Source organism: Hoplias malabaricus, chromosome 5 (assembly GCF_029633855.1).
Source record: "Hoplias malabaricus isolate fHopMal1 chromosome 5, fHopMal1.hap1, whole genome shotgun sequence".
NCBI classification, from domain to species: Eukaryota; Metazoa; Chordata; class Actinopteri; order Characiformes; family Erythrinidae; genus Hoplias; species Hoplias malabaricus.
Genome location: NC_089804.1, coordinates 2,011,907 through 2,023,235, shown reverse-complemented (window position 1 = coordinate 2,023,235; position 11,329 = coordinate 2,011,907).

The window sequence follows — 11,329 nt, the reverse complement described above, 5'->3', positions numbered from 1 at the left end:
CTCTGCTCTCTAATAGTTTGACTTGTGTTCAGTTCAGAGCGTCCTTCCTCATGAAGTGTGCACTACCTGCTGTGTGTTACGCTCCTGAACTGATCAGTGTGTTTCTCCTGTAGAAAAATAAGATGGAGCTGGTGAATGGTCTGTAGCTGATAGACTGAGTTACTGATGCACTTCTCCTTTATTGTGCTGCTTTGTGTGGAACACACTTCTTTTCCATTCTTTCCTTTTACTTCGACATGTTCAGCCTCCTGCTGTGTTCAGAGCGTCTTTACATTATGACCATCGTTACCATCATTAACCACTAATTACTACTTCCTGTGTCCCTCCAAACACTGATCTCCTATTGGTCCATGGGTTACACTCTGAACTCATGATTAAAGGCCTGTGTGCACTGAGGGGGATTTATTAATCTGGTTTATTTGGAGAAATGTAAATGAACTGGAGCCTCTGTGGAACTGATGGTGTCTTTTACATCAGACTCCATTTTTCTGGACGGTGAAATGCAGCATATGATTTGTCCTTTGATTTTAGCAGATCTTTGTCCACAACAAAAACTCAACGTCCAATCGTCTTAGTCTCTGCCGTCACTAAAGCCACAACCAGCCAATCAGCTTATTGCGTTTGTGTCTCAGTGCCCGATACTCTCTGAAAGACTTGTGCAGAGACACTGACCACAGACCTCAGCACTGGACTGAACACACCTGCCTACAATGTGGCCAAAAGTGTGTGGACACCCCTTATAACTGATTCAGACTGGGCCCCACACCGCCGAGAGTCTGAGAGAGAGCGCTGGGTATAAAGAGTCTCATATGAGACGGTGAAACTCTCTGTGGTTCTCTCTGTTCTCCAGAGTCAGATGAGGCTGATCTCAGCGTCTGTGTTTTTCTGTGAGCATCAAAAGAATATTCATCATTTCAGAAAACACATCTTCTCCAACTCTTTAATTGTTGCTGGAACCAGTGAAACACTGAAATAAAAATATCACATTGAGTCTGTGTAGAGTTTAACTAGTGCCAGTATTTCCCCCGTTTATGTTGTTGATGTGTGTCACGTTCTGTGTGTAACAACATTGACTCATTTCTGTGTCTGTTCTGAAGTGGACCATGTCTTAATTCAATAATGGATCATCAATAACTGATTAATAACATCATTAATAACTCATTCCTGACCGTTAACGTGATGTTGTACTTCTCTGATTGACCTCTCACTAAAGCAGTAGTCAGTAAACTGTGATTAAAGCAGGGATCAGGAGCGACAGGTTCCTGTTGAACTGATGTGAACAGAGGACTGAACAGTGTGGTGTAAATCAGTGAGGGATGTTAATATGTTGTAGACTGTAGAGTGATGGTGATGATGTGTTTGTGTGAATCTGCAGTCTGCTCTGAGCTGGTTAAAGGTGGGAACATATTCACCAAATCTCCAGGAGAGTCTGTACTGCTGCCCTGCCCCTGTCCCAGTGACTCCAACATCACACCAAAGACAGTCAACTGGAGCATCTCAAAGGGACAGAGTGAAGTAAAGACCCCAGTGTCTAATGATACAGGGTCCTACAGGAGCAGAGTCTGGACGTTTGATCAAGAAAAGTCCAGGAATTTCTCTCTCCTCGTCACAGACCTGACTAAAGAGGACAGTGGCCGTTATCTCTGTACGGTCTACGAGGACAATCCACCAGCTGTTGAACTAAAGGTCACAGGTCAGTCACTGAACTCATTACATAGTGTCATCATTTCTCTCACTGACTCAGCACCAAGGTTTGATCCAGAATCCTCTCTCTCTCTGGAAATGTAGTAAACACATCTGCTGTAATTACTGAAGTGGTGATGGAGAGTCTTGTCTGATGTTGGCTCTGTGTGAGAGGACACTGGCGTCCTGCTGATTGTCCTCTGTTTCTCCTCGTGTCTCACTTGTGTTTCCTTTGTGTTTTGTTTATTCGGTTCTGTTTGCTTTATAAAGATCAATGAACATATCTAAGTGTGACATGTTTGTGTCTTCTGTTACTGTCGGATGCTGTGTGTGTGTGTGTGTGTGTGTGTGCGTGCATATGTAGGGGTGTGTGTGTATATGTATGTATGTATGTATTTAAGTGTGTGTGCTTCTGTGTGTGTATATAGGGGTGTGTGTTTGTGTGTATATGTATGTATATAATTGTGTGTGTGTGGTGGGGTTGAGCAGGTATCTTTATTGCTCTTTAGCTGCTTCCTAACTCCAATAACAGCTGGGACTGCTAGCAACTGCTAATATTGAATGAGGGAGCCCTTTATCTTTGCTGAAATTGCAACCTGAAAATAATAATTTTCTAAATGCTGGGCTACTGGTCTGCTAATAATGCTGCTAGTGGCTATGCTACCAGCATGGTAATAATGCTTTTAACCACTGGGCTAGCAGCCTGCTAATAATGCTGCTAGTGGCTATGCTACCAGCATGGTAATAATGCTTTTAACCGCTGGGCTAGCAGCCTACTAATAATGCTGCTAGTGGCTATGCTATCAGCATGCTCATACTGCTTCTAAATGCTGGGCTAGCAGTCTGCTGATAATGCTGTAAGCAGCTTTGCTACAAGCATGCTAATACTGCTTCTAACTGCTGGACTACTGGCCTGATAATAATGCTGCTAGCGGCTATGGCACCAGCATGCTAATACTGCTTCTAACCGCTGGGCTAGTGGCCTGCTAATAATGCAGCTATGGTATCAGCTTGTTAATACTACTGGGTTACTGGCCTGCTAATAATGCTGCTAGTGGCTATGCTACCAGGATGCTAATACTGCTTCTAATCCCTGGATAGCAGCCAGCCGATAATGCTGCTAGCAGCTATGCTACCAGCATGCTAATACTGCTTCTAAATGCCGGGCTAGCAGCCTGCTAATAATGCTGTTAGTTGCTATGCTACCAGCATGCTAATACTGCTTCTAACCGCTGGGCTAGCAGTCTGCTGATAATGCTGTAAGCAGCTTTGCTACAAGCATGCTAATACTGCTTCTAACTAATACTGTTTCTCACTTGTGTTTCCTTTTGTGTTTTGTTAATTCGGTTCTGTTCACTTTATAAAGATCAATGAACATATCTAAGTGTGGCATGTTTGTGTCCTCTGTTACAGTGTGTGTGTGTGTGTGTGTGTGTATATGTATTTAAATGTGTGTGTTTGGGTGTGTGTGTGTATATAGCGGTATGTTTGTGTGTGTGTGTGTGTGTGTGTGTGTGTGTATTTGAATGTGTGTGTTTGGGTGTGTGTGTATATAGCGGTGTGTTTGTGTGTGTGTGTGTATGTATGTATTTAAATGTGTGTGTGTGTGTGTGTGTGTATGTATGTATGTATGTAAGTGTGTGAGTGTGTGTGTGTTTGTGTGTGTGTGGTGGGCTGCTAATAATGTTGCTAGCGGCTATAGCACCACAATGCGTGGTGCTATAGCCGCTGCTTCTAACCGCTGGTCTAGCGGCCTGCTAATAATGCGGCTATGCTACCAGCATGCTAATACTGCTTCTAACTACTGGGCTATTGGCCTGCTAATAATGCGGCTATGCTACCAGCATTCTAATACTGCATCTAACCACTGGGCTAGGAACCTGCTAATAATGCTGCTAGCGGCTATGCCACCAGCATGCTAATACTGCTTCTGAACTTACACCGGGCTAGCAGCCTGCTGATAATGTTGTTAGCGGCTATGCTACCAGCATGCTAATACTGCATCTAACTGTTGGGCTACTGGCCCACTAATAATGTTGCTACCGGCCATGCTACCAGCATGCTAATAATGCTTCTAACTGTTGGGCTACTGGCCTACTAATAATGCTGCTACTGGCTTTGTTACAAGCATGCTAATACTGCTTCTAACTGCTGGACTACTGGCCTGTTAATAATGTTGCTAGCGGCTAAAGCACCAGAATGCTAATAATGCTTCTTACCGCTGGTCTAGCGGCCTGCTAATAATGCGGCTATGCTACCAGCATGCTAATGCTATTTCTAACTACTGGGCTACTGGCCTGCTAATAATGCTGCTAGCGGCTATGCCATCAACATGCTAATACTGTTTCTAACCGCTGGACTAGAAACCTGCTAATACTGCTTTCTAACTGCTGAACTACTGGCCTGCTAATAATGCTGCTAGCCACTATGCCACCAGCATGCTAATACTGCTTATGAACTTCCACTGGGCTAGCAGCCTGCTAATAATGCTGTTAGTGGCTATGCCACCAGCATGCTAATACTGCTTCTAACTGCTGGACTACTGGTCTGCTAATAATGCTGCTAGCAGCTATGCTACTAGCATGCTAATACTGCTTCTAACTGCTGGGCTAGCAGCCTGCTAATAGTGTTGTTAGCTGCTGTGAGAGTCTTCACTGTCTTAGATGTGAAATGATTCCCTGGGCCCCTGAAGTTATGTTAACAGTAAAAATGTTCAAGTTGTAAATAAATCTGTACAGTGTCTGTTGTAAAAGCACTTCAGCAGAAAGCATCCGTTTCTCAGAGCAACATGTTAGCATTTAAAGGTGTAGTGTAAGTTTCTCTGATTCTCCACTGAACCCAGATGCAGTCGATGGTTAAAACATGTTCTGAGTCTGAGTTCTGCTTCATTAATTTAGATAAAGATGTTGGTAAAGGCTAAGGTTAATAAAACACAGTGGAAGTCAACAGCTGCCCAAATGTTCCCGAGAGTTTCTGTAAAAATAACAAATAAATATCACAGACACCTCTCTCACACCACATCCAGGTCTTACACAAGATCTCACAGGAAACTCAGTGTGTTAAAGGACGCAGTGTAACTCACTGAACTCTAAAACTGAACTAAACGTCAGAGCCATGGGCCACGGCTTCAGACTCAAGCTGCTCTTCACAAGGCTGTGATCAATTAGAGACTGGTCTCAGATCAGAGCCCATCACATTGATGATGTCATTAAAACTGATTTAAACTGATGTCATTAATGTATTTATTTGTTTGCAGGTGTTTTGTTAAAGTTCAGAAACACAGTGAAGTTACAGATGTTATGAATGTGTGCCTTTAACCATTAAATTGTTCATTTCCTAAAAAAGAAACTACGGCGTCAAAATAGGATCAAAATGTTTGAGAAGAAAGCAGATCCCTAACTGAGAAATTACAGTTTGAAAAGGAGAGGACTTTTACTGAGTTTTAAAAACAGGTTTGAAACAGAATATTCCAGTGTTTCCTCGTTTATGTTGTTTGTGATTTTCATTGTGTTTCTTCTCAGTTACACTTCCCTCAGCCTCACGTTCAGTTCAAAAAGCTGCTCCCCTCTGAGCTCTGGCCCTGTTTGGACGGGAGGGCGGGATCTAGTCAGCCATTGGCTGCTGGAGATAAGCCCCGCCCACCATGTACCTTAGGTACTCCACCTTTCATCAGGAGAAGCCCACGAATTTTACCTCTTCACACACACACACACACACACACACAGACAGCTGAGCTGCAGGGCGATGGGTGAATAGTGTGTGTGTGTGTGTGTGTGTGTGTGTAAAGGTAAAACACAGCCTACGTACCTGGGAGTTCAGACTCATGAACGAGTAAAAGAATAAAGCTAAAGTCAGGTGCAGTTCACTAGGATTTCTCTCGCTCTGCTCAAGGCAGAGAAACAGAACTCAGGGTTTTAGACGACGGAGAGACTACAAAAGATGAGGATGTTGATCTATTCCTGCTCCATAGTTGGGTGATGTTCACTTATTTCTGCTGTTACAGTTACATTACTCGGGTGTTTTATCTATACTCATTCTCCTTGACCTGAGTGCAGCATTTGACACCATCTCCCATTCTATCCTCCTCCATAGACTATCAGCCATCGGTTTTTCCAACACACCACTGGACTGGTTCACCTCATATCTTTCTGACCGCACTCAGTTTATTCAGTTAAAGACATTCACATCCCAGCCATCTCCTCTCACTTCCGGTGTTCCTCAAGGCTCTGTCCTTGGTCCAATTCTCTTCATAATCTATCTTCTCCCTCTTGGTCATATCTTCCGTAAACACAACATCCAGTTTCATTGCTATGCTGACGACACCCAGCTCTACCTTTCTAGCAAACCCACTTCCTCTCTCCCTCCCACCTCCCTATGCAATTGCTTAGAGGAAGCCAAGTCTTGGTTCTCCTCCAATTTTCTCAAACTCAACAGTGATAAAACAGAGGTTCTCCTCATCGGTTCAAAATCCACTCTTGCAAAAGTAAACAGTTTCTCCATCCCCATTGACAATACTTTTGTTTCCCCCTCCCCTCAGGTAAGGAGTCTGGGTGTCGTCCTTGATAGCACTCTGTCTTTCCAAACCTATATAAATAACATCACTCGCTTTGCATACTTCCATCTTCGTCATATCAACCGCCTCCGTCCTTCCCTCACTCCTGACAATACTGCCATCCTGGTCCACTCCCTGGTCACATCCCGTCTGGACTATTGCAATTCTCTTTTATCTGGTCTCCCCTTCAAGACCCTTCATAAGTTGCAATTGGTTCAGAATGCTGCAGCCCGTATTATCTCTAGAACTCTATCCATTGATCACATCTCCCCTGTTCTTCAACAGCTCCACTGGCTCCCTGTTAAATCTCGCATTGACTTTAAACTCATATTGCTTACTTTAAAGGCCATCCATCACCTTGCCCCACCATACCTCACAGAGCTCCTCCACATAAACAGACCCTGCCGGACTCTTAGATCCTCCTCATCCATCAGTCTCACTGTCCCTCCAGCCCATCTGACCACCATGGGGTCTAGAGCTTTTAGCCGCACCGCCCCCCGTCTTTGGAATTCCCTCCCACCGGACATTCGTAATATTGATTGCCTGGACATTTTTAAATCACGCCTCAAGACCCACCTGTTCAGGACAGCATACAGTCTTTAGCCTAGTCCTTTGATTTTTGATTTTATGTACCTCTTTAATTAGCCAGTTTAGCTAACTAGCTTTGTTTATATACCTGTTGTTTTGCTTTGATTTTATTATGTACGGTGACCTTGAGAGTCTTGAAAGGCGCCAAAAATAAAATGTATTATTATTATTATTATTATTAAGGTGGAATTGACTAAATGCAGCAGAGCACTAACTGAATGAAAGTAAACACAGAGCGAAATTGCTACAAAACTAAACAGCTCCAGTTACAAATGAGTTTCTGTGGGAATTCAAACAGTGAATAAACAGACAGTTTCACTTCAGTCGCGTACAAACTACAGTCGTTCCACCTTAAAATACGCAGAGCTTCAAACCCAAACAAACCAGAGAGAGCTGCAGTTCCCCAGAATTGTAGATGTTGCCTTTAATGAAGCTTAACTAATGTTTATCTGAATATTCAATGATGTTTAGTACATTTTATTAAAATTTATTAAAGGTAATGTGGACAATTCTAGGAAACTGCTGTTGTCTGTGGTTTGTTTACGTTCAGAAGCTCTCTGCAGTAATCAGTGTGTGTGAGTGTAGTGTAGTGTAATGAAACTGAATGTAGATGGGTCTGAAAGGACAGACAGAGCACAGACATCAATAAAACAACAGGTAGACGCTGACTGCACTTGGCACTGGTAACTGTAGCAGCTCAGGTGGAGAACACAGGTCTCTGTGCAGATATAAGAACTGTTTCTCAGTGGTTGGTTTGTTGTTTCAGGCTGCGCTCTGCTGGAGAATAAACAGACTGTAACCATCAGTAGATCTCCAGGAGACTCTGTTCTTCTGTCCTGCTCCTGCACTGAGCTGCAGGACAAACCTGTGACAGTGCAGTGGATAACACCACACCATGGAGATCTCCTCTCTACTGAACTCCCTCAGCGCTACAACGGCCGAGTTCAGACGTTTAACCAGAACTCTCCAGGAAATCTCTCTGTTCTGATCTCAGACCTGACTGAAGAGGATGGAGGAAGGTTTTCATGCTGGATAAACCAGAACCAGTACCGCCACTTCAGCCTCAGTGTGAGAGGTACACTACTGGAGTCTCTCTTATTCACACACTCACACACACACACACACACAGACACACACACACACACACACACACACACACACACACACACACACACACTCTCACACACACACTAACCTCATACAGATGCAGTCACAGAGTCTTCAAAAGAATTATAGTTTCACAAAATGATCAAGAACAATGCCACAGAAATTTGCCAAAACATTTATCACCAGCAGCTCACTTTTGGTCAAAGGTCAGTGTCTCATTGGCAGTTGTTTTTGTTTTTTTACTAAAATGGGCTCAGCACTGTTCTTCTCGACCAATCACTGACTTCACGTAAAGTCTGTAGTTGAACCAGTGAATTGTGGGAACTGTTTTTGTAGCAACAACAATGAAGTGGGTCCAGAAGAGGCCTCTACTGATAAAGCCAAGCAGCAGTTGTGTACATGAGTGTATTTAGAGAGATGCTATTGGGATTGTTGGTGATGTAGCATGTAAAGATCACATGGAACTGGTGGCACTGAGCATGCATTAACGGTGCCAGTGGGGGCTAGCTACAGTCTTAGTCACCAGGGAGGACAGTGTGGATTTACGGTTGTTGATGGTAAAGGGTAAAGGACTGTAAAGCTTGGAGGGGGTGGGTCTGGGACGCCAGACTTCACTGTTGAACATTCTGGAGGTGTTGAGAGTTTAATTCAGTGAAACACCAATGAGAGGAGGTGTCTACCTGATGACCCCTGTGAAGAGCTAGTGATACAGTGGGTGGTGTGTGTGCTCATGGGCTGGGCTTGGGTGTAGAGGTTAAGGAGCCGGTTACTGATCAGATCATAAATGACCACAGCCACCTTAGTGTTGAAGTGTAGGATTCAACAGGAATGTTGGTGGCTGCAGGGAGGAAGAGAGTGTGGTGGGCCCTATGTGAAGCTAATGGATTGGCACAGGATATTTTACATCTTACATTGTGTATAATTATAATTAGAACATTGTGTGTGTCTCTGCAGTCTGCACACTGTCAGAACCTCAGGAGAAGGAGATCAGTAAATACCCAGGAGACTCTGTTCTCCTGCCCTGCTCCTGCACCGACCCCAACACCAAACCTCAGAGTGTGAAATGGCAGCGTGGAGACTCAGGTGGGACTGAGGTGTCCAGTGGAAGAGACGGCTATAATGGTAGACTCCACATGTTTAATGAAGGTCTTCCAGCAAATCTCTCTCTACTGATCTCCAACCTGACGGAGCAGGACCAGGGCACATACAGATGTACAATCAACAACAACCAGTCCATCAACATCAGACTCAACGTTAAAGGTAAAGTAGCACTGAACTTTAAAGTAAGTAGGAGCTCATCTTTAGCTGATTACACTGTGGTGTGGTGAAACTAGCATCAGAACTTCACCAAACCTGCAGCTACTGAACCTTTATCACTGGGTTTATTTGACCCTGAGGAGCCTCTCTCTGTCTGCGTGGGTTTCCTCCGGGTGACTGTCTGTGAGGAGTGTGGTGTGTTCTCCCTGTGTCTGTGTGGGTTTCCTCCGGGTGACTGTCTGTGAGGAGTGTGGTGTGTTCTCCCTGTGTCTGTGTGGGTTTCCTCCGAGTGATCCTGCTTCCTCCAGTTTCCTTAAACACACGTTGGTAGGTGGATTGGAGACTCAAAAGTGTCCATAGGTGAGAGTGTGAGTGAATGTGTGTGTGTGTGTGTGTATGTGTGTGTGTCTGTGTGGTGCCCTGTGAAGATCTGGCGCCCCCTCCAGGATGTGTTCCCACCTTGTGCTGTGATTCTGTGTGGGCTCTGGACCCATTGTGAACCTGAACTGAATAAACACTTACAGACAATAGATGAACTGAATGTATAAATATACACTGATCGTGCTGTCAGTGTAAATGCATTACCACATGTGATTAATAACAACAACACAATGTAATAACTGTGTTTGGAAGCATATTTACAGCGACAATAGAAAAGTAAAGTCATAAACCCAAATATAATTCATGTACAAGACTGTGTTCCTGCGGCTGCAGTCTGGAGTCAAACGATTTCCATAAACACAACACAGTCACAGTGAGTCTGCTCTTGTGCAGTGTGTTTGTAGATGGTAACTCCAACCTACAGTTTTTGTCAAATCCAGGAATGACTTTACTCAGTGTCTGCTCTCCCTCCGCTGTATGAAGTTTTTCCACACGTTTGAAACAAACACAGAGAGGTCTCTTAGGACACAAAGACAAACTGCAGCTGAGAAAGTGAGTGTAGTTTGAGCATGGTTTCTGTTCCTGCAGGTTGTACACTGTCAGAACCTCAGGAGAAGGAGATCAGTAAATACCCAGGAGACTCTGTTCTCCTGCCCTGCTCCTGCAATGACACAAAGACCAAACCTCAGAGTGTGAAATGGCAGCGTGGAGACTCAGGTGGGACTGAGGTGTCCAGTGGAACAGACGGCTATAATGGTAGAGTCCACATGTTTAATGAAGGTCTTCCAGCAAATCTCTCTCTACTGATCTCCAACCTGATGGAGCAGGACCAGGGCACATACAGATGTACAATCAACAACAACCAGTCCGTCAACATCACACTCAACGTTAAAGGTAAAGTAGCACTGAACTTTAAAGTATTTAAGCAGTGTTCCTGATGCACACATTTTGCAGTGGCTGACTTCATAATTTTATGAAAGACTGCAGAGGGCTTTTAATTTGCAATAATGGATACAGGAAGAGAGAATGAAACTGCTCTCCTTAAGCTGTATGATTATTTTCCACATCTTTCAAAGGAACATAGAGTGGTCTCTTAGGACACAAAGCCAAACAGCAGCTGATAAAGTGAGTGTAGTTTGAGCATGGTTTCTGTTCCCTCAGGTTGCACACTGTCAGAACCTCAGGAGAAGGAGATCAGTAAATACCCAGGAGACTCTGTTCTCCTGCCCTGCTCCTGCACCGACCCCAACACCAAACCTCTGAGTGTGAAATGGCAGCGTGGAGACTCAGGTGGGACTGAGGTGTCCAATGGAACAGACGGCTATAATGGTAGACTCCACAGGTTTAATGAAGCTCTTCCAGCAAATCTCTCTCTACTGATCTCCAACCTGACGGAGCAGGACCAGGGCACATACAGATGTACAATCAACAACAACCAGTCCGTCAGCATCAGACTCAACGTTAAAGGTAAAGTAGCACTGATTTTAAAGTATTTAAGCAGTGTTCCTGATGCATACATTTTGCAGTGGCTGCCTTCATAATTTTATTTTATTTCATTTACAAAGGTCTGCAAAGGGCTTTTAATTTGCAAGAATGGATACAGGAAGAAGAGAGAATTAAACTAGCTAATGTTAAGTTAGATATGTTTTACAGTGGAAAAAAACAACAGTTAAAATGTAACATAAATCCAGTCACACACCGTGTTTCACTGAAACTGAAGAAGTATCATCAGAGCTCCACCAAAGTGCTTCAATTGAAACT